The following is an 18,938-nucleotide window of genomic DNA, read 5'->3' on the forward strand; positions in this document are numbered from 1 at the left end:
GATCATTCTAATAAATATTATCTAAATAAATAGATAAATGAATGAATGAATGCAGTCTCCCGGTGAGCAGGCCAACACTGCCCTGCTGTGGCGAGGAACCCAAACTCCAATGATTGATTAATGGAGAAAGAAAAACCTCGGGAGAAACCAGGCTCAACCGGGAGTGCCAGATCCCCTCTGACGTGTCTTAGCTGCACTCAGACTGCTGACATGTGGTTTAGGTTTAGCATTTAATACCAAATATTGTAACTTCAGCATTAATAAGACAAATAGTCCGCTTTGCGCTTGGTTGTGGATGTAGTGGTCTTTGCTGGGATGGTCCGATGGTCATATTTCTCTTGGCTGGTGGTGGAACTGCCTTAGATGGAGCTGGGATGGTCAGTCAGTCTGCAGCTGTAGCTGGCGTAATCTCAAATTGGGGATGGGCATCTGTCGGTCGTCTGGACATGGTGGAACTTCTTACTACATCGGGATGGGCATCCCGAGGCAGAGGCGGAAAGAGAATAATTAGCGTAGCTACTGTTCATTAACTATGCATTAAGTGAAAGCTTGGCTGTAAAGATGTGTCTTTAATCTGGATTTAAATTGGGAGAGTGTGTCTGACCCTCGAATAGTATCAGGAAGGCTATTCCAGAGTTTAGGTGCTACGTATGAGAAAGCTCGTCCCCCTTTAGTGGATTAAGTTATCCTAGGTGTCATCAAAAGTCCTGTGTTTTGAGATCGTAGAGAGCGGGATGGGTTGTAACGTGATAAAAGCTCAGTTAAGTAAGTAGGTGCTAAACCGTTCAGGGCTTTGTAAATAATTCAAAGAATTTTAAAATCAATACGATACTTAATGGCAGCCAGTGAAGCGATGATAAAACTGGGGTTATGTGATCGTATTTTCTTGACCTAGTAAGAACTCTGACAGCTGCATTCTGAACTAACTGTAGTTTGTTTATCGATGATACAGGACAACCGCTAAGTAGAGCATTACAATAGTCAAGCCGTGAGGTCACAAATGCATGAATAAGCTTTTCTGCGTCTGCTACAAATGAACTATTTTGTAATTTGGCAACATTACATTTACATTTACATTTAGTCATTTAGCAGACGCTTTTATCCAAAGCGACTTACAAGTGGGGTAGATAATTGAAGCAATTAGGACAGCATAAGTACAACAAAAGCATAAGTGCAATCAAAAAGAAGACTAGTCTCATATAGCCTAACACAGTATACGGAACCATTCATACATTTTTTTTTTTTTTTTTTAAGAGTAGAGAAGAAAAGAGTCAGAACAGATCAGTCAGATGTTGGCGGAAGAGATGTGTTTTCAGGCGTTTCTTAAAGATGGCTACAGAATCTGCAGATCTTGTAGCAGTGGGCAGATCATTCCACATAGGTGGAACAGATCCGGAGAAGGTGCGCGAGAGAGATTTTCTACCTTTATGGGATGGCACCACAAGACGTCGTTCGTTTGCAGAGCGTAGGGATCTGGCAGGTACATATGTCTGCATTAACGATTTTAGATAAGGTGGTGCCGAACCAGTAGTAGTCTTGTAGGCCAGGAGCAGAGTCTTGAATTTGATGCGAGCGACTACGGGAAGCCAATGTAGCTTAATGAGTATAGGAGTGCATTTCTAAGGTGGAAGAAGGCTGTTTTTGTGATATTTGAGATGTGATTTTTGAATGACAGGTTGCCCTCTAATATAACGCCTAGATCTTTAACTGTATTTGTTGGAGTAACAGTGCAGCTTTCAAGCTTTGCAGGCTGTAATTGGAGATATTCTGTTTACTTGATTTTGGTGCTATAAGTAATATTTCTGTTTAGCTAGAGTTTAAAAGGAGGAAATTACTAGTCATCCAATGTTTTATGTCCTCGATGCACTCTGCTAGTTTGGATAGCTTAAAGGAATCATCTGGTCTTGATGAGATATATAGCTGAGTATCATCTGCATAACAGTGGAAGCTAATTCCATGTTTTCTAATAATGTTGCCGAGGGGCTGCATGTATATGGAGAAAAGCAAGGGTCCTAAGATTTGACGATTTCCCATTTAAATGGACGTATTGATATCTGTCTGTTAAGTAAGATCTGAACCATTGCAGTGCCTGTCCCTGAATACCGATATTGTGACGGTGGTACGCCCAGTGCATGTCAACTATTTAACTTTGTTCGAGCGCCAGACAGTATTTGGCCTGTCAACCAATATGAATAAAAAAAAAGGAAAAAAATATGACGTTTCAGTCCGACAAATTCACCATTCGTAAGCCATTATAGATGCATAAATCAAGAGAAATTTTAATATTTCTGACGCAAAACAAACGAATAAACAATATATATATATAAAGGTTTAAACAATATGCACGATTTCAATAGATAAATACTTATATATGCAAACAATTCAAAACATAGCAAATAATTGTCCCCAATAAAGTCACGGAGGATGCTTACAAACAACCACGAATGGCGGGGAGTCTTTGCGGCAAGGTGCATCTCAAGGTAGCAGACTGTGGGGAACCTCCCGAACTTCAAGGTAAGGATAATACAGCACTTTCTCCACCACTGCAGTCGGCGTCACCTCCATTTGAAGACACCACTCCGACCCAAACAGTGCTCACTGACGTGCTGATCTGTAGCCCTTCACGAGACCTCTCCCACGGATTTAATCTCGTTTTTCATATTTCCTCGATTGTCCTTTTTTTTCTCGTACTTCCCACACATCCGCTATGCCATTTCACCCTCTAGACCACTCTTCAGGTTCTGATTTCTAATAGCGTCACCTGGTTCCAATGGAAATGCGCTCCACTTCTCCTCGTAACAGGTCTCATCCTCGTACTTTAAACGCCATAATTATATCAAAACTTTTTCCTTCCGCTACAGCTTTATCTAATTTCCTTAATTACAATAACCTTACATGGGCATGGGCGGGGCAAAGTTCCGGTCTGCCACAATATAATTGTGTAAACGATCTAGTAGTATTTTATGGTCTACACTCTACAGTATCGAAAGCAGCACTAAGGTCAAGGAGGACTAAGAGTGAGATGTTACCTTTATCTGATGCAATAAGGAGGTCATTTGTAATTCTAACGAGCGAAGTTTCAGTGCTGTGATGCGGTCTAAAGCCAGACTGAAACTTTTCGTGCATGTCATTATTTTGTAGGAAGGTACACAGTTGAGTTGACACTACATTTTCTAGTATTTTAGACAAGTACGGGAGATTTGAAATCGGTCTATAGCTTCCAAGTTCATTGGGGTCAAAGTTAGATTTTTTGATAAGAGGCTTAATTACAGCCAGCTTTAAGGGTCCTGGGACATGGCCTAGATTAATTGACGAGTTGATTATGTTACAAATGGGCTCAATTACAACAGGTAGTAACTCTTTTAATAAAGTAGTCGGAATGGGGTCTAATAAGCATGTCGTCGGTTTGGATGTTGCAATAATTTTTATTAAATCTTTCTGATTTATAGGAGAAAAACACTCTAGCTTTTCTCTTTGGGTGACGGTTGAAACTAATTCTTCCGACACACTTGGAGGTTTGGTTTTAGCTATGTTGTCTCGTATTATTTCGATTTTCTCAGTAAAAAAACTTCATGAAATCATTGCTACCAAGGTGCGGTGGAATACCCAGGTCAGGTGGAGTCTGTTTGTTTGTTAGTTTAGCAATTGTACTAAATAAAAACCTTGGATTGTTTTTGTTATTTTCGATGAGGTTACGGAGGTGCTCGGCTTTTGCTGCTTTTAGTGCCTTTTTGTAACAGCTTGCACTCTCTTTCCATGCAATTTTAAAGACCTCTAATTGGGTTTGTTTCCATTTTCGCTCCAGTTTACGCATTTCTCTTTTTAGGGCGCGTGTAAATAACCCTCAGTTATTTCATACGTTTGTAATTTAATCAATCAAACGTTTATTTTGACACTATTTGTAAACCATATTTTTTCTTAATAATAGTTATGTCTATTTAATTTGAAATGTTATTTTGCCCTGCTAGGTTATTAAGCATAGACCTTTATTCTGAAAAATGGCGTGTTGCCGGAAATACGACTGTCCGCTCTCGTATTGAAGTTGTTCAGAGACACGGAAGAGTGCAGAGACACGGAACCACGCGCTCACAGATTCGCATAATTACATCTAAAGATTAAGGTCATTTTCCAGCGAAAGTTAGGCATTTAGTCGCTGTTTGTTGGTTTATTTTTGATTTTAGTTTAGTATTTTTTGTTTCTGTTCTTTAGCACCCGGTTGGAAAGGAGAACAAGGTTTCTATGTAAACGTATACTCGCATAATTTGGCGTATCTTGTCTCCGTGATCATTTAATTTGCATTTGCTTAATTTATGAGAAAATGTATGTTGTTAGGATAAATGTTATTATAATTTCGTATTTTTTTGCTGTATGTAAATGTTTAGTTTTGTTTATATGAATGTGAATTCTTTACATGTTTTAATATTGTTTATTCATTTGTTATAGCTCTTACGGTGTTGTGAAGTTGAAAAAAGGGACAAACAAACCAATAAAGGAACCCATACAACATCATTGCAGGAGCATACATTCTTTACTATTCTCACCGGGCTGCTACAGTAAGAGCTTGACTTATCTATTTAATGCACTGAAGACAACGCCGATCTCACAGAATTGATGGAAGGTCTTGGCTCTCCTGTAAGAGAAATGGAAGCATCTGGCAGCATGTCTCTACAAAGGGAAATAGACATGGACCAGATTGAACGCCCTGGCGAAGGAACAAACGAAGAGGAGCTACGTCGCTCTGTTCGCACACGGATTACAACAGAGAAAATGCTCGTCTATCAAGGAGAGGAGGCTTAAAAGGTAGAAAAAAGACTTTTACATCAGTATGATCGATGGAAAGTTGAGGCTCGCAAGGCAAGAGAGCAACTAAAATCAGATATCCCTGAAAGCGAACTTGCAACACTCAGACACCTTGGAGAAGGAAAGAGACAATGTGATGAACATGTATGAGAACTAGTGGTGGGGCGTTAACGCAGTGAGACTCTTATCGCGCGATAAAAAAAATGTCGCCGTTAATCTATTCTCAAAGTTGGGTTGGGAGCTGGGTCTATACTACGCAAGCTATGATGACTTTCACCTTGATATTTTAGCGCGGATGTATATCAGCTTAACTGCACTGTACAGGGCGAGAACGAGATTTTTCAACTCGCGTGATTCGCGTCATTCGCGGAAGCCGCCTCATCATCTCATAACCAGGGCTTCATTCGCGCGATTCACGCAGCAAGTAGGTCTATTGGCTCTTTGCATTAACATATAAATCACTCGCGCTTGACGCCATTCGTGTTTGGTCTGAACACAACATCACGTTACTGTGAAATTACCGCATCAAACGTGACGTGCTAACATGGATGCAGCTATGAAGCCGCCGGGTTTGCTTCAGGGAATATTAATTTTTAAGAAGCTTCCCAATAGAAACATCGACAAGACTAAGGTTGTTTGGACCTTGTGCAATGCGGAATTGGTTTAAAAAAACACTTTCTCTCAACAGGTAGTGGTCTAGTTTTAGTTGAAACCAGTAACTTTGTATTGAGATCTAATGTATTATGGCTCCTGTATGACATATCGCTTGTTGCTCCCTCACTCTTTGTAAGTCGCTTTGGATAAAAGCGTCTGCTAAATGACTAAATGTGAATGTACTGTAGGAGCTCTTCCAGTCTCAAGTACCACCTAAACGGAAATCATCCCTTAGCTAATGCGGAAGTAAACACAAGTTCATCTTATTGAACATAATTTAATTTTCATCACCAATTATCATAGTAGAACAGCTTTCTCAAGCAGTTTGAGATGCATTTTGGAAACAGGAGATGAGCCCCTGGTCTAATGCGCCACCTGGCTTGAGAAACCCGTTCTCAAAGACTTACTTTTAGTCATTATTTGGGTAGCACACATATTCTGAATGCCTTCGGCAGAATTCAAATGAGCCATTTTAATCTAGATTAATCTAGATTAATCTTGGAATTAATCTAGATTAATCTAGATTAAAAAAATTAATCTATGCCCACCACTAATGAGAACGTTCGAGCCCATAACACCCCAAGCAGCGAGACTAGACGATGGATAGATGCATGTGATGCTGTAACCAAGGACATTGCGAAGATCGCCCTTGAGAGAATCTCAGGTATCGATGGGCTTTTCGATGATGCAAGGGTACGACAGCGTCTCCGTGAGCTGCTTGATCGAGACTTTGCCCGCTCTATCTATGGATCAACAGTCTCAAACTCCAGCTCCACATCTAGTATGCCTATAAGTCAATCTTCGGCAAGATCTCTGGTACTGGCCAAACGAACAGAGGCAGCAGCTGAACTAGCGGCTAAGGAAGCAGAATATGAAGCGCTTCAGCAAGAGAAAAAATTGAAGGCAAAGATACAACTTCTGGAAGAGAAGCAAAAGCGAGATCTCGATGCCCAGAAAGAGGAGTTGGAAAGACTGCATGCAGAAAAGGAGATAAGACCAGCAAGAGCGAGATGGGAAGTTTATAATCAAGAAGCAAGCGTTAAGTCCGCCGATGACCACCACGTTGAGCAAAACCTCAACAACAACAAAAAATTCGCCTTCACCTAAAGCTGACGTGTCTCATCTTGCACAGGCCATTCAATACAGTATGACATTGAATAGACTCCCTACGCCAGAACCTACGGTCCTCAATGGTGACCCTATACATTTCATTGAGTGGAAAGCGTCCTTTCAGTCGCTCATTGATAAAAGGCACGTGTTCTCAGCAGATAAGCTATACTACCTGAAGAAGTATGTCACTGGTCCCGCTCTGAAGGTTCTCGAAGGCATCTTTTATAGAAACGATGAAGAAGCCTACAAGGATGCATGGAAAAGACTTCAAGATCGTTACGGACAGCCCTTTCTCCTACAGCGAGCATTCAGAGAAAAACTTGCCAGCTGGCCCAGGATTCAGCCTAAGGATGCCGACGGACTCAGAAGTTTCGCAGACTTTCTGAATGCATGTAAGGATGCTATGCCTCATGTGAAGGGACTAGAAATCCTTAACGACTGTGAAGAGAATAGAAAGCTTCTAATCAAACTCCCTGATTGGGCAGCTTCCTTGATGGAATCGTCAAGCTACTCAAACACTGAGTGAGTCTAAAGAATTTCCAACCTTCCATGATTTCGCCAGCTTCATGTCGGCTGAGAATGAGATAGCCTGCAACCCAATCACGTCCTTCTTTGCTCTTCAAGCGGAAGCAAATACGGTTAAACATAATTTCAAGCCAACTAAGAACAAGGCCAATGTCTTTCATACAAAGACTATTACGCAGCACGACGATCCAAGGCCCACTATTCAAGTCGTCAAGACGGTGAACATCATATCTACGAATGTTTTAAATTCACTTCAAAGCCCCTGGAAGAACGGAGGTGGTTCATCAAGGACTTGAAGCTGTGCTATAGATGCCTAAGGCTTGGTCACAGTGCTAGAGACTGTCGTCGCAGACATATCTGCAATACATGCAAGGGAAGACATCCTACCTGTTTGCATGAAGACAGCTTTGTTAAAAGAGTCAAGTCAGCCACTGTTCAAAACTCTGAGCACGCACTCGAGAAGGTCGCAACAACATCCTTGAGTGTAGAGTCAGGAAGTACATCTACCAATACCTCCATGATTGTTCCTGTGTGGTTGTCGTCACAAGGTGAACCAGGTTCGGAGAAGCTCGTCTATGCCCTATTAGACACTCAAAGCGACACCGTCTTTGTTGAACACGCCGTGAGTCAAGGCCTAAATGCAGAGAAATGCCCAGTGACTCTTCGTCTCACTACCATGGTGGGAAGGGATCTCCGTATGTCAAGTGAGAGAGTTACAGGTCTCCCAGTCAGAGGTTTTAATTCTACAGTAGTCCTAGAGCTTCCCCCTGAATATACGAAGTTATGCATCCCCGTGGACCGTACGCACATCCCTACGATGGATACCGCCAAACGATGGAAACATCTCTCTACTCTGACAGATAAAATTCCTCCACTTCAGGACTGTGAGGTTGGTCTTTTGATCGGATACAACTGTTCCAGAGCCTTGGCACCTAGAGAAGTGATTCTTGGAGCAGACAACGAACCTTATGCTATTCGCACAGACCTTGGATGGAGCATTGTGGGTCCTTCCCTAGAACATCAGGAAGCTTTAAGCGGTGGCAACCTATGTCACAGAGTGTCTGTCAAGGAAGTTCCCTCTGTAACACCTACAGATCTTATTCGGGTATTGGAATCGGACTTCAAGGATACCAACGAGAACGCAAGGGTGGTGTCTCAGGAGGATATCCTGTTCTTGAAAAGGTTAGAAGACAACATCAAAATGAACCAGGACCAGCACTTAGAAATGCCACTTCCTTTCAAGCAGAGACCTTACCTTCCAGACAATAAGACTCTTGCAGCCGCGAGACTTCAACATCTCAAAGGAAATTAGAAAGAGACAAGGAATACAAACAACACTATGTGAAGTTCATGGAAGAGATCGTTGAGAAAGGCGATGCAGAAAGAGTGCTTGACGAAGGGAAGGAAGGAGAAAAATGGTACATTCCACATCACGGAGTGTTTCACCCAAAGAAGCAAGGAAAGTTTCGTGTAGTCTTCGACTGTTCTGCCCAATACAAGGGAATCCGCCTAAACGACAACCTGCTCACAGGCCCTGATCTGATGAATAGTCTTACCGGCGTCCTGTTGCGATTCAGACAACATCCAGTAGCCTTGATCTGTGACATTGAGCGCATGTTCCATCAGTTCCACGTTGACGAGGCAGACCGAAATTATTTAAGATTTCTCTGGTGGAGCAATGGAGATTGCGACTCTCAGCCACAAACATTCCGTATGAAAGTGCATCTCTTCGGAGCATCATCGTCTCCATGGTGCGCTAACTATGGATTGAAGCATCTCGCACGTAAAGGTGAACGTTCACACTCCCTCGGTGCAAAATTCATCATGAGAGATTTCTACATGGACGACGGAATTGCTAGTGTTGAAAACGCAGAGAAGGGCATCCAGCTGGCTCAAGAAGCTCGTCAGATTTGTAGACTGGGAGGTTTGAGGTTGCATAAGTTTGTATCTAACAACAAGGCAGTATTAGAGAGCATACCACCCTGTGAGCGTGCAGTAGATGTCCCCGCAATAAATCTCTCCCTCACGGATCAGCATTTGGAGAGAGTCTTGGGCATTTACTGGGAACTTGGAGAGGATAGCTTCAGATTTCGTGTTAACCCTAAGAATCAACCGGCAACACGTAGAGGTATACTGTCAACAGTGGCCTCATTGTTTGATCCTTTAGGTTTTCTTGCACCATTCGTGCTCATAGGAAAGGCTGTTCTTCAGGAAGCATGCAGAAACGGCATGAACTGGGATGATCCTTTCCCATGTGTTTTGCTGCCAAGTTGGGAGCGATGGAAGGTTGACCTGTCTAACTTGGAGAAGATAAACATACCTCGGTATGCTGTTCCACCTGGGTTTGGGAAAATCACAAAGAGAGAGATTCATCACTTCTCTGATGCTAGCTCTAGTGGGTATGGCCAGTGTTCTTACCTCAGAATCAAAAACGAAAGCGGTGAGGTTCATTGTTCGTGGTAAGATCCAGAGTGGCCTCACTCAAGATCACAACAATCCCTCGGCTAGAGTTGACTGCGGCAGTAGTGTCAGTTGCAATGGATGCTATGTTGAAGGAAGAGATGGATCTTGCAGATGCAGAGACATATTTCTGGACGGACTCCAAGGTGGTATTGGGGTACATTAGCAATGAGGCCCGCCGCTTCCACACATTTGTCGCAAACAGAGTCCAGAGAATTCAACGCAGTACGACTCCCAAACAATGGCGATATTTCCTCGGACAAAAATCCAGCGGATCATGCTTCACGAGGCCTTAGTGTCGACAGTCTCGTCACCTCCAACTGGTTTGCTGGACCTAGCATTATATGGGAAAGACATTTACCTCTCTCTTCAGAAGTTGATACACAACTGGCAATTGGAGACCCAGAGGTCCAGAAAGCAAAGTCCCTGCATACTGAAGCATTAAGGTGGCCCTGTTTGTCTGATCGTCTCAAGGGTTTGCCTTCTTGGTCCAAGGCAGTCCAAGCAGTTGCACGTCTACTCCGTAGAGTAAGGAAGGACAAGTCAAGCGACCACAGTACGGTAGCAGAGCGGGAGGATGCAATGCGCATCATCATCACAGACTTACAGCATCAGATGTATCCAGATGAAATAGCCATGCTGAGCAAGGGCAAAAAACTACCTTGTAGCAACAAGCTATATCATCTGGAGGCCTTTGTGGATACCGACGGATTACTCAAGGTGGGAGGAAGACTCTGGAACACTTCTATTCCAGTTTCCATTAAACATCCAATCATAATTTCAAAGGAACATCACCTGACAAAACTCCTGATTGCCGATTGTCACAATAAAACTGGACATCAGGGTAAAGGTCTTACCATAAACAACATCAGGTCAAGAGGACTTTGGATTCCGGGAGTAAACAGGATTCGCATAATTACATCTAAAGATTAAGGTCATTTTCCAGCGAAAGTTAGGCATTTAGTCGCTGTTTGTTGGTTTATTTTTGATTTTAGTTTAGTGTTTTTTGTTTCTGTTCTTTAGCACCCGGTTGGAAAGGAGAACAAGGTATCTATGTAAATGTATACTCGCATAATTTGGCGTATCTTGTCTCATTTGATTTGCATTTGCTTATTTATGAGAAAATGTATGTTGTTAGGATAAATGTTATTATCATTTCGTATTTTTTTGCTGTATGTAAATGTTTAGTTTTGTTTATATGAATGTGAATTCTTTACATGTTTCAATATTGTTTATTCATTTGTTATAGCTCTTACGGTGTTGTGAAGTTGAAAAAAGGGACAAACAAGCCAATAAAGGAACCCATACAACATCAGTGCAGGAGCATACATTCTTTACTATTCTCACCAGGATGCTACAGCGCGAGTGCTGTTATGTTTCCATGGTACTATGATCTTTCCATTAATCCTTTTTGACTTCATAGGTGCGACCACTTCTAATGAATTAGAGAAAATGGTGCCCATGTTGCTGGTCATGTCATCGAGCGATTCTATATTAGTTGGAAAGGTTATCAGAGGAGTCAGATCTGGTAAGTTCTTTACAAAACTATCTTTAGTAGTTGAGGTGATTGTTCTACCCTGTCGATAACAAGATCTACAACTGATTTCTGCAGTGCGCAGTGTACATTAAATATATTGTCTTTTGGTTTAATCATGATAAGATTTTTTTCTCATACTTTTAAATAAATTATTATTTGGTTGTATTATTCGGGGGACAGACACAGTCTCTATGCATTTGAAAGCAGTAACATTCTTAACTGTAACATTCTTAACAGTTGGGTGAGAGGAACAGAGACTATGGTTAAAGTTTGTACTTACTAGTCAAATGGTGCGTAGCGTCTTTGAGATGTTGTCAGACAGAATTTCCGCTCCAATGCTGCTGGGGTGCAGCCCGTCGGGGCGGAAGAGCCTTGGTCGCTCCCAGAACAGATCAAAATTATTTACGAAGAGCAGCTTCTGTTCAATACTCCATGACATTAACCAATTATTAAGCGTAAATAGTCTACTGAACTTTAAATTCCCTCGTCCTTGCCTGACAGCGCAAAAGTTTATGGACACAGGCTCAAAGAGTGGGGCGGTAACAATCCCTGGCAGGGACCCCTCGAAAAACTGTGAAGTTCTGCTGAGAGGTCACACCGAGATTTGAACTCGGATCGCTGGATTCAGAGTCCAGAATGCTAACCATTACACCATGAATCCTGTTCTTTACCTGCCACATCGTCTAGAATAGGCCGCTCGGTCTTGTGAAGGCAAGAGCTTCGCGGTAACAATAGCAAATTATTGGACAGATCCACACTTGCCAAAACCCGGGATCGAACCAACGACCTTTAGATCTTCAGTCTAACGCACTCCCAACTGAGCTATTTCGGCCATACTTGCAGATTTTAGACCTGTGCATCGGAGTTCGCGAAAGCACCCTGGTGCTGTAGCCTTGAAGGTGGACAGAATGCTAGAGTAAATCTTTGGCTAGTACGGGTATCGAACCCGCGACCTTGGCGTTATTAGCACCACGCTCTAGCCAACTGAGCTAACCGGCCATGGGAATGATCTTTTCACGATCCAGATTGACATAGTGCCACCATGAGTGTAGTAGCGTTAAGCGAGAATCATACCCCTAGACCAACGAGCTGAGCAGTGATTGTGATTTCCAGACGGAAAGGCAATGTAAGGGAAGTTAGGTAAACGGTGGACAAAACCCCATTCATATTGATTGCCATTGGACGACTAGGGGTGCGAAGGGATCGTGTGGCTCATTTTGACGCCCAATTTACGCACTTTGCGATGGCGAGTGGCACTTTTTCCCTTATCGTAGTATAGGGTCCATTTTCCGGCAAAGGCATCGTGCGGACACCACAAGAGGTGGTGAAGTACTGCGAAATGTACCATTTTGACGCGAAACGCATAAGCAGCCCCCTAACTGCCTAATCTTCATTACTGTGTCCAAAAGGTGCCTTTTGCATCGCCCTAACCACCTAACTCTACTGCAGTCTTCCTCTCGTCCATTGCGTACCTAGAGTTGGTAGTTTGACGGCCCTTGCTCCCTTGCTGCCTATTGATTGCGCTACACATCTAAAGTGCTGAAACGCGCCCTGGTGGGGAATCTGACAAAAAGTCGTTGGATATGCATGCCGACCGCGCCAGGCGGTGCGCGGGCACTCAGAGGTCCAAGCGAGCTATCGAGATTTACGAAAAATAAGGAAAAATATTTAACCTCACGTCTCGACCTAGCCCCCTTGGTATGTCCTCGAGGGCCACGTGATGCAACTTTCTGTTAGGTTTCTGGCTCCTGAGGCCTGCGTGGGCCGTACGGGAGCCTCTGACACGCGCAACCTATTCTGGTGTGCTCATAGGTGGCTATCGTACGATGACCCCAGAACTGACCCTGGAGGTTCGAACGACCCCAATTCAAATTCTGTCTAGTCACGGCCCCTCATTTTTTTTCCTAGCGTACGGCCACGTTATGTGCTATATTGCCCGTTTAGGGTCCCTGTGAGATATTAATTTTTTTTGAATATTTTGTGATTTTTTTTCGAACACTTGCCCTACTGCTAGGGGTAAGGGCTTTGAATATGTGTTGCTTAATAATGTGAAGGACTAGCATTCGAAGCCCCAAAGCTTTTGCACAAAAATAAAGGATAAATAGGAATAAAAACCTGGGCAGAAACATAATTCTGTCAAAAGTCCACTTGTATGCAAAATAAGCTTTTTATCACCCTGAATTGTGTAATATATCTTTACGGGGTTCTTCTAGAATACATATCTGTGGGTTTGTCATACGAAAGTCGTTTAAAGTCTTAAAATAAGATATTTAAAGTATTGTCCAATGGAAGCCTACGAAGTCACTGTCAAATAAGTTATGACTGTCACTTCCGGTGTTTTGATGAGTAACAGGAAGTCCCAGTCGTAACTTATTTGACGGTGCCCCCGTAGGTGTCTCATGTACACATCATTTCTATGTTATGAATGTACACTTTTCCCATTATTTACCTATGAGGGCCCCATTGGATAAGTTACGATAAAACACTCATAACACTTTTAGCATGGCTCCCATGGGTAAAGGATGGACACACCATTGTTATGCTTCTGGAACACAACTCTGAGCCTTATTGCATATCAGTGTAAAGGATTGTGTCTCAAATGGACTACATTATTATAGCTCCTTGCCAAGGTTAATTAATGGCTCTTAATAGGCAATGTCTATTATTTACCTATGAGGGTCCCATTACTGTACATGCCACATGTAACTTGTTTGACAGGGCTTGTGACAAAAAAAACGTATGTCTTTAAAAGTTTTAATAATTATTTGAATAAAAATGTTAAAACTTTATATACATCACAAATGTACATAATTTTTAAATGTGATAGACATAAAAAAAAAAAAAAAAGATAACTTATTTGACAGGGCTTCCATAGATAAATGATGTGCTTTCCTGTGGCTCAGTGGTAAGACCATTGCATTATCAACACAAGGTTTTGGGTTCGATCCCAGGGGATTGCAAATACCTATGTTAAATGTATAGGATGAAGCAATGTAAGTCGCTTTGGATTTTACCCATCACTCCCAGGTAACCCCACTGCACACGTCGGATCATTTCCTCATCACTCTTGATCTCGACTTAACTTCTCCAGACACTACACATGCCTCCCCACTGGTCAAATTCCTACAAAACCTACGATCACTCTCTCCCACCCGCTTATCCTCTGCTGTGGCATGGCCTCAAGAGAGCGATTCACACCAGACATCCCAAGAATATTGCTGATCTGAAACACTTTTGTAAAGAGGAATGGTCCAAAATTTCTCCTGACCGTTGTGCAGCTCTGATCTACAACTATAGGAAACGTTTGGTTGAGGTTATTGCTGCCAAAGGAGGGTCAACCAGTTATTAAACCCAAAGGTTCACATACTTTTTCCACCCTGCACTATGAATGTTTACATGTGTTCAATAAAAACATGAAAACGTATAATGTGTGTGTGGTATTAGTTGAAGCAGACTGTGTTTCTCTATTGTTCTGACTTAGATGAAGATCAGAACACATTTTATGACCAATTTATGAAGAAAAATTAAGTAAGCCCAAAGGGTTCACATACTTTTTCTTTCAACTGTATTTAGAAAAAAGAGCAACACAGCCGCAGAAGCAAAAGAAAGAGCTTTTGCGTTGGAGAAAATTGCTTCACGTGTTAATGCGCGAGTTGATATGTCAATCACTTTTATATTTATTTTGTTGAAACTGTGAAAATGGGATTTATATTACTGAATTTCAAATACAATAATATCATTCATTCAGCAAATTTTAAAGAAATAAAATGCTCTTGCTAGCAGGATGCCTGATGGGAAATGTTAAATATACTACTTAAACTGGCCTTAAAAGTTCAGATAAATGTCCAAACGGGGCCTCACAATTCTCTCCCGACATAAATGTAACTCTCTGCGAATCAATTCAGCTTCCTCATCTACGCGTTCCTGAATAAACGGACATGCCATTTTAAGGTCTGTGTGACTAATTTGAGCGTGATTAGGAACAAGAATCAATAAACAATTGGCGTATGCAATTTCAACACCGCTCGCGCTTCTAAAAGGGGGCGGAGATTGTAACAAACCCTGGGTTTGCGGAATAAAACCTGCTTCCGACCAGGTTAGGTTCACTGAGTATGTTACTCTGGTTACTCAGTCGGAGTATAAGATACCTTGATTTCTGAAATGGGCTTGACTTACCCCGCAGTCGCGGGTTTGACATACCTACCATTCTGAAACCAAAAACCCTGAGTATTCCATTTTCTGGGATTGACTTACTCAGAGTTTGCACTTACCCTGCTTTCTGAAACGGGCCCCTGCAGTAAGAGAAGTATGAGATTATGTTTTGGATACCTTTGTAGTCTGAGAGTGATATTACGTTTGAGGCACTTGTACGTTGTTTCTTCATTATGAAAAGATTGATTTTGTTTTTTAATTAGTTAAAGTGTTCTTTTGATTGTTGAATGTACTGTATCCTTGACATATTTAAATGTGTGTTTATAGGTTCAGATTGCAGCAGATTCTATGTGCATGTGTGTCCTCTATGCCGTTTTCAAACAAAGAGCCTCCTGAATAGTACAAGCGCACAGTTGCAGAAACTGAGGCCATGGTAAGACAATATGTAAGAGGATTCAAAGATGTGTGGGCTAGATGGTAAAATATGTTTATTTTTTTTGTGTGTTATTCATTTTAGCAAGACATCCTATGACTATTAAGGAGAGCAGTAGACTGTTTGGGTGCTATGAGCGAATAGGTTTTGTTATAGGTAGTGTCGTCATGTATTGTTTAGTCGTCCTGTTATGGTGATATCGCGAAGGTGTATACAATATTAGGAAGATACTATACAATGGGCATGTACTATGACAAAATGACAGTCGGTATGTCCTATGAACAATATAAACAGAAGGCTATATACTGTGAACATTAATGTAAAGGTGGTTAGGAACAGATAACAATATAGACTATACAATAGTGCAAGTGACTTGAGTGTGCATTAGTTACAGACATTAGCTATTAAAGTTACAGTGCAGTAGATGAGTTGATACGGTTATTAAAGGTGCAATACATGAGTAGATGCAGTTATACATTTACAGTGCAGTAGATGAGATAGTGCAGTTATTGAAGTTACAGTGCAGTTAATGCAGAGGAGTCCTTGAGAATGCTGCGAGCTCGACGCAGACAGCGTTTCTTTTGGATGTCCTCAATGGAAGAGAGTGTAGTCCCTGTGATGCGCTGGGCTGTTTCACCACCCGCTGCAGTGCCTTGCGCTCAGCAACAGAACAGTTCCCGTACCAGACTGTGACACAGTTGGTCAGGATGCTCTCTATCGTACAGCGATAGAAGTTCACCAGGATAGTTGAAGACAGTTGGTTCTTCTTCAGTGTCCTCAGAAAGAAGAGACGCTGGTGAGCCTTCTTGACCAGGCATGAGGTGTAGGTGGTCCAGGACAGGTCCTCCGAAATATGGGTCCCCAGGAACTTAAAAGTGGAAACACGTTCAACAGCCGTCCCGTTAATGTGGATGGGGTCGTGTGTGCCTCCTTTCGCCTTCCGGAAGTCCACGATGATCTCCTTTGTCTTGGAGGTGTAAAGGAGCAGGTTGTTGTTTGAGCACCATGTGGCCAGGTGCCGTACCTCCTCCCTGTAAGCAGTCTCATCGTTGTTGCTGATGAGACCAATCACTGTTGTATCGTCTGCAAACTTGATGAAGGAGTTAGTTCCATTCACAGGCCTGCAGTCGAGTGTGAAAAGGGAGTTGAGAAAGGGGCTCAGTACGCAGCCCTGTGGTACACCAGTGTTGAGGGTGATGCTGGTGGAGCAGATGTTGCCTAACCTAACAAGCTGAGGCCTGTTCATCAAGAAATCCATAATCCAGTTGCAGGTTGAGTTGTTTATGCCTAGGTTTCCAAGTTTGATGATAAGCTTGGAAGGGATGACGGTATTGAATGCAGAGCTGAAGTCTACAAACAGCATGCGTGCATAAGTGTCCTTATTGTCCAGATGTGTGAGCACGGAGTGCAGCGCCATAGACACCGCATCATCTGTGCTCCTACTGCTACGATAGGCAAATTGGTATGGGTCCAGTGTGGATGGTAGAGAGTCTTTTAGATGTGACAGGACCAGCACTTCATGACAATGGGTGTGAGTGCTACAGGGCGGTAGTCATTCAGGCATGTCGGGCTGGAATGTTTTGGAATGGGCACAATGGAGGTCGATTTAAAACATGCAGGAACCACTGCTTGGGCGAGGGACAGGTTGAAGATTTCCGTGAAGACCCCAGCGAGCTGCTCCGCACATGCCCTGAGTACGCGACCAGGGATGCCATCTGGGCCGGCAGCTTTGCGCGCGTTTATCCGGCTTAGTGCAGTGAAAACATCTGTGGAATTTAGTTTGATGATTGGGTGGTTAGTAGAAGGTGTGAGCCTGGTGGCGGGTTCCTTATTGTCTCTCTCAAAGCGTGCATAAAAGTCATTAAGCTCGTTCAGAAAGGCAGCATCTGCGGCTATGGGGATGGAGTGGTTGGGTTTGTAGTCACTAATGGCCTGGATGCCCTGCCATATGCGTCGAGGGTCAGAATTGGTAAAAGGCTCCTCTAGCTTCAACTTGTAGCAGTGCTTGGCCTTTCTGATGCCCCTCTTCAGATTTGCCCTGGAAGTACTGTAGGCATGTTCATCACCTGATCTGAAGGCAGTGTTGCGTGCTTTCAACAGGAGGCGCACTTCCTTGTTCATCCATGGTTTCTGATTGGGGTATATGGTGATCTGCTTCTGAGTTGTGACACCATCAATGGTGTTATTGATGTAGTCCAATACAGAGGAGGTGTAGCTGTCTATGTCCGTGTGAGAGCCACTAGTGGCCTGAGAAGCAAACAAACTCCAGTCTGTGTGTAGAAACCTTTCCTGGAGTGTGACGTCTGCCCCCGCATGCTACACCTTGATGGTCTTCACTGATGGCTTCACACGATTAATGAGAGCTGAATACTTGGGGGTGAGGAACAAAGAAAGGTGATCAGATTGACCCAGGTGGGGGAGGGGTGTTGCGGCGTAAGCTTCAGCCATGTTTGTATAGAAATGTTCCAAAGTTTTGTTTCCTCTTGTGTGGCAGGAAACATGCTGGTGAAACTTAGGGAGCACTGTCTTTAAGTTAGAGTGATTAAAATCTCCCTCAACAATAAATGCAGCCTCCGGGTGAGCAGTCTGTTGTTTACTGATGGCTGCATGAAGTTCTTTCATGGCAAGCTTGGCATCAGCATCCGGTGGAATATAAGCTGCCGTTATAATGGTGGAAGTGAATTCCCGTGGCAGGTAAAACGGTCTACATTTAACCATGAGAAACTCATGTTTAGCCGAGCAGTGTCTTCCGACAATAACAGAGTTCGTGCACCAAGCTTTATTGACATAAATGCACAGTCCACATCCTCTTGTCTTACTGGATTCCTCTGCCGTTCTATCCGCGCGGTGTGTGTTGTAGCCCGCTAACTCAATAGCGTTGTCCGGTATGCCGCTGTGTAGCAATGTTTCCGTGAAGATTATGACATCGCATTATCAACAACAAAAGACTTTTGAACTGCAGAGTCGAATCTCATCCATTTTGTTCACTAATGATCGCTGAGCCTCGCGATGTTCACCGCGCCGCCATCTTGGTCTAAAAAAGATCTGATTCTGTCAGGGACTGTCAAGGAGACAATGGAGGAGAACCAAAATGCAGGCAGAGACAGACGTAGGGGTAAAAACGGGTATTTATTTATAACAAAAACGAGACAAAAAGGCAAAACAAAACCCACGATGGGGAAAACAAGACTGGGTAAACTATAAAAAATAACAAGAACAATAAAATTAGATACAAAACTAAACTAACACTTACTAGAATGCGAGAAA

The 18,938-nt window shown here is 42.8% G+C and overlaps 2 non-coding genes across 2 annotated transcripts; both read right to left on the reverse strand.

Annotated features, from left to right (window-relative positions):
• Positions 1-11,845: 11,845 nt before the first annotated feature.
• trnaf-gaa (transfer RNA phenylalanine (anticodon GAA)) lies at positions 11,846-11,918 on the reverse strand. Its single transcript has one exon. It is a non-coding gene; the product is annotated as a tRNA-Phe (tRNA).
• Positions 11,919-12,011: 93 nt separating this feature from the next.
• On the reverse strand, positions 12,012-12,085 carry trnai-aau (transfer RNA isoleucine (anticodon AAU)). The gene has a single exon. It is a non-coding gene; the product is annotated as a tRNA-Ile (tRNA).
• Positions 12,086-18,938: the final 6,853 nt, after the last annotated feature.

Source organism: Triplophysa dalaica, chromosome 10 (genome assembly GCF_015846415.1).
Source record: "Triplophysa dalaica isolate WHDGS20190420 chromosome 10, ASM1584641v1, whole genome shotgun sequence".
Classification (NCBI taxonomy): Eukaryota; Metazoa; Chordata; class Actinopteri; order Cypriniformes; family Nemacheilidae; genus Triplophysa; species Triplophysa dalaica.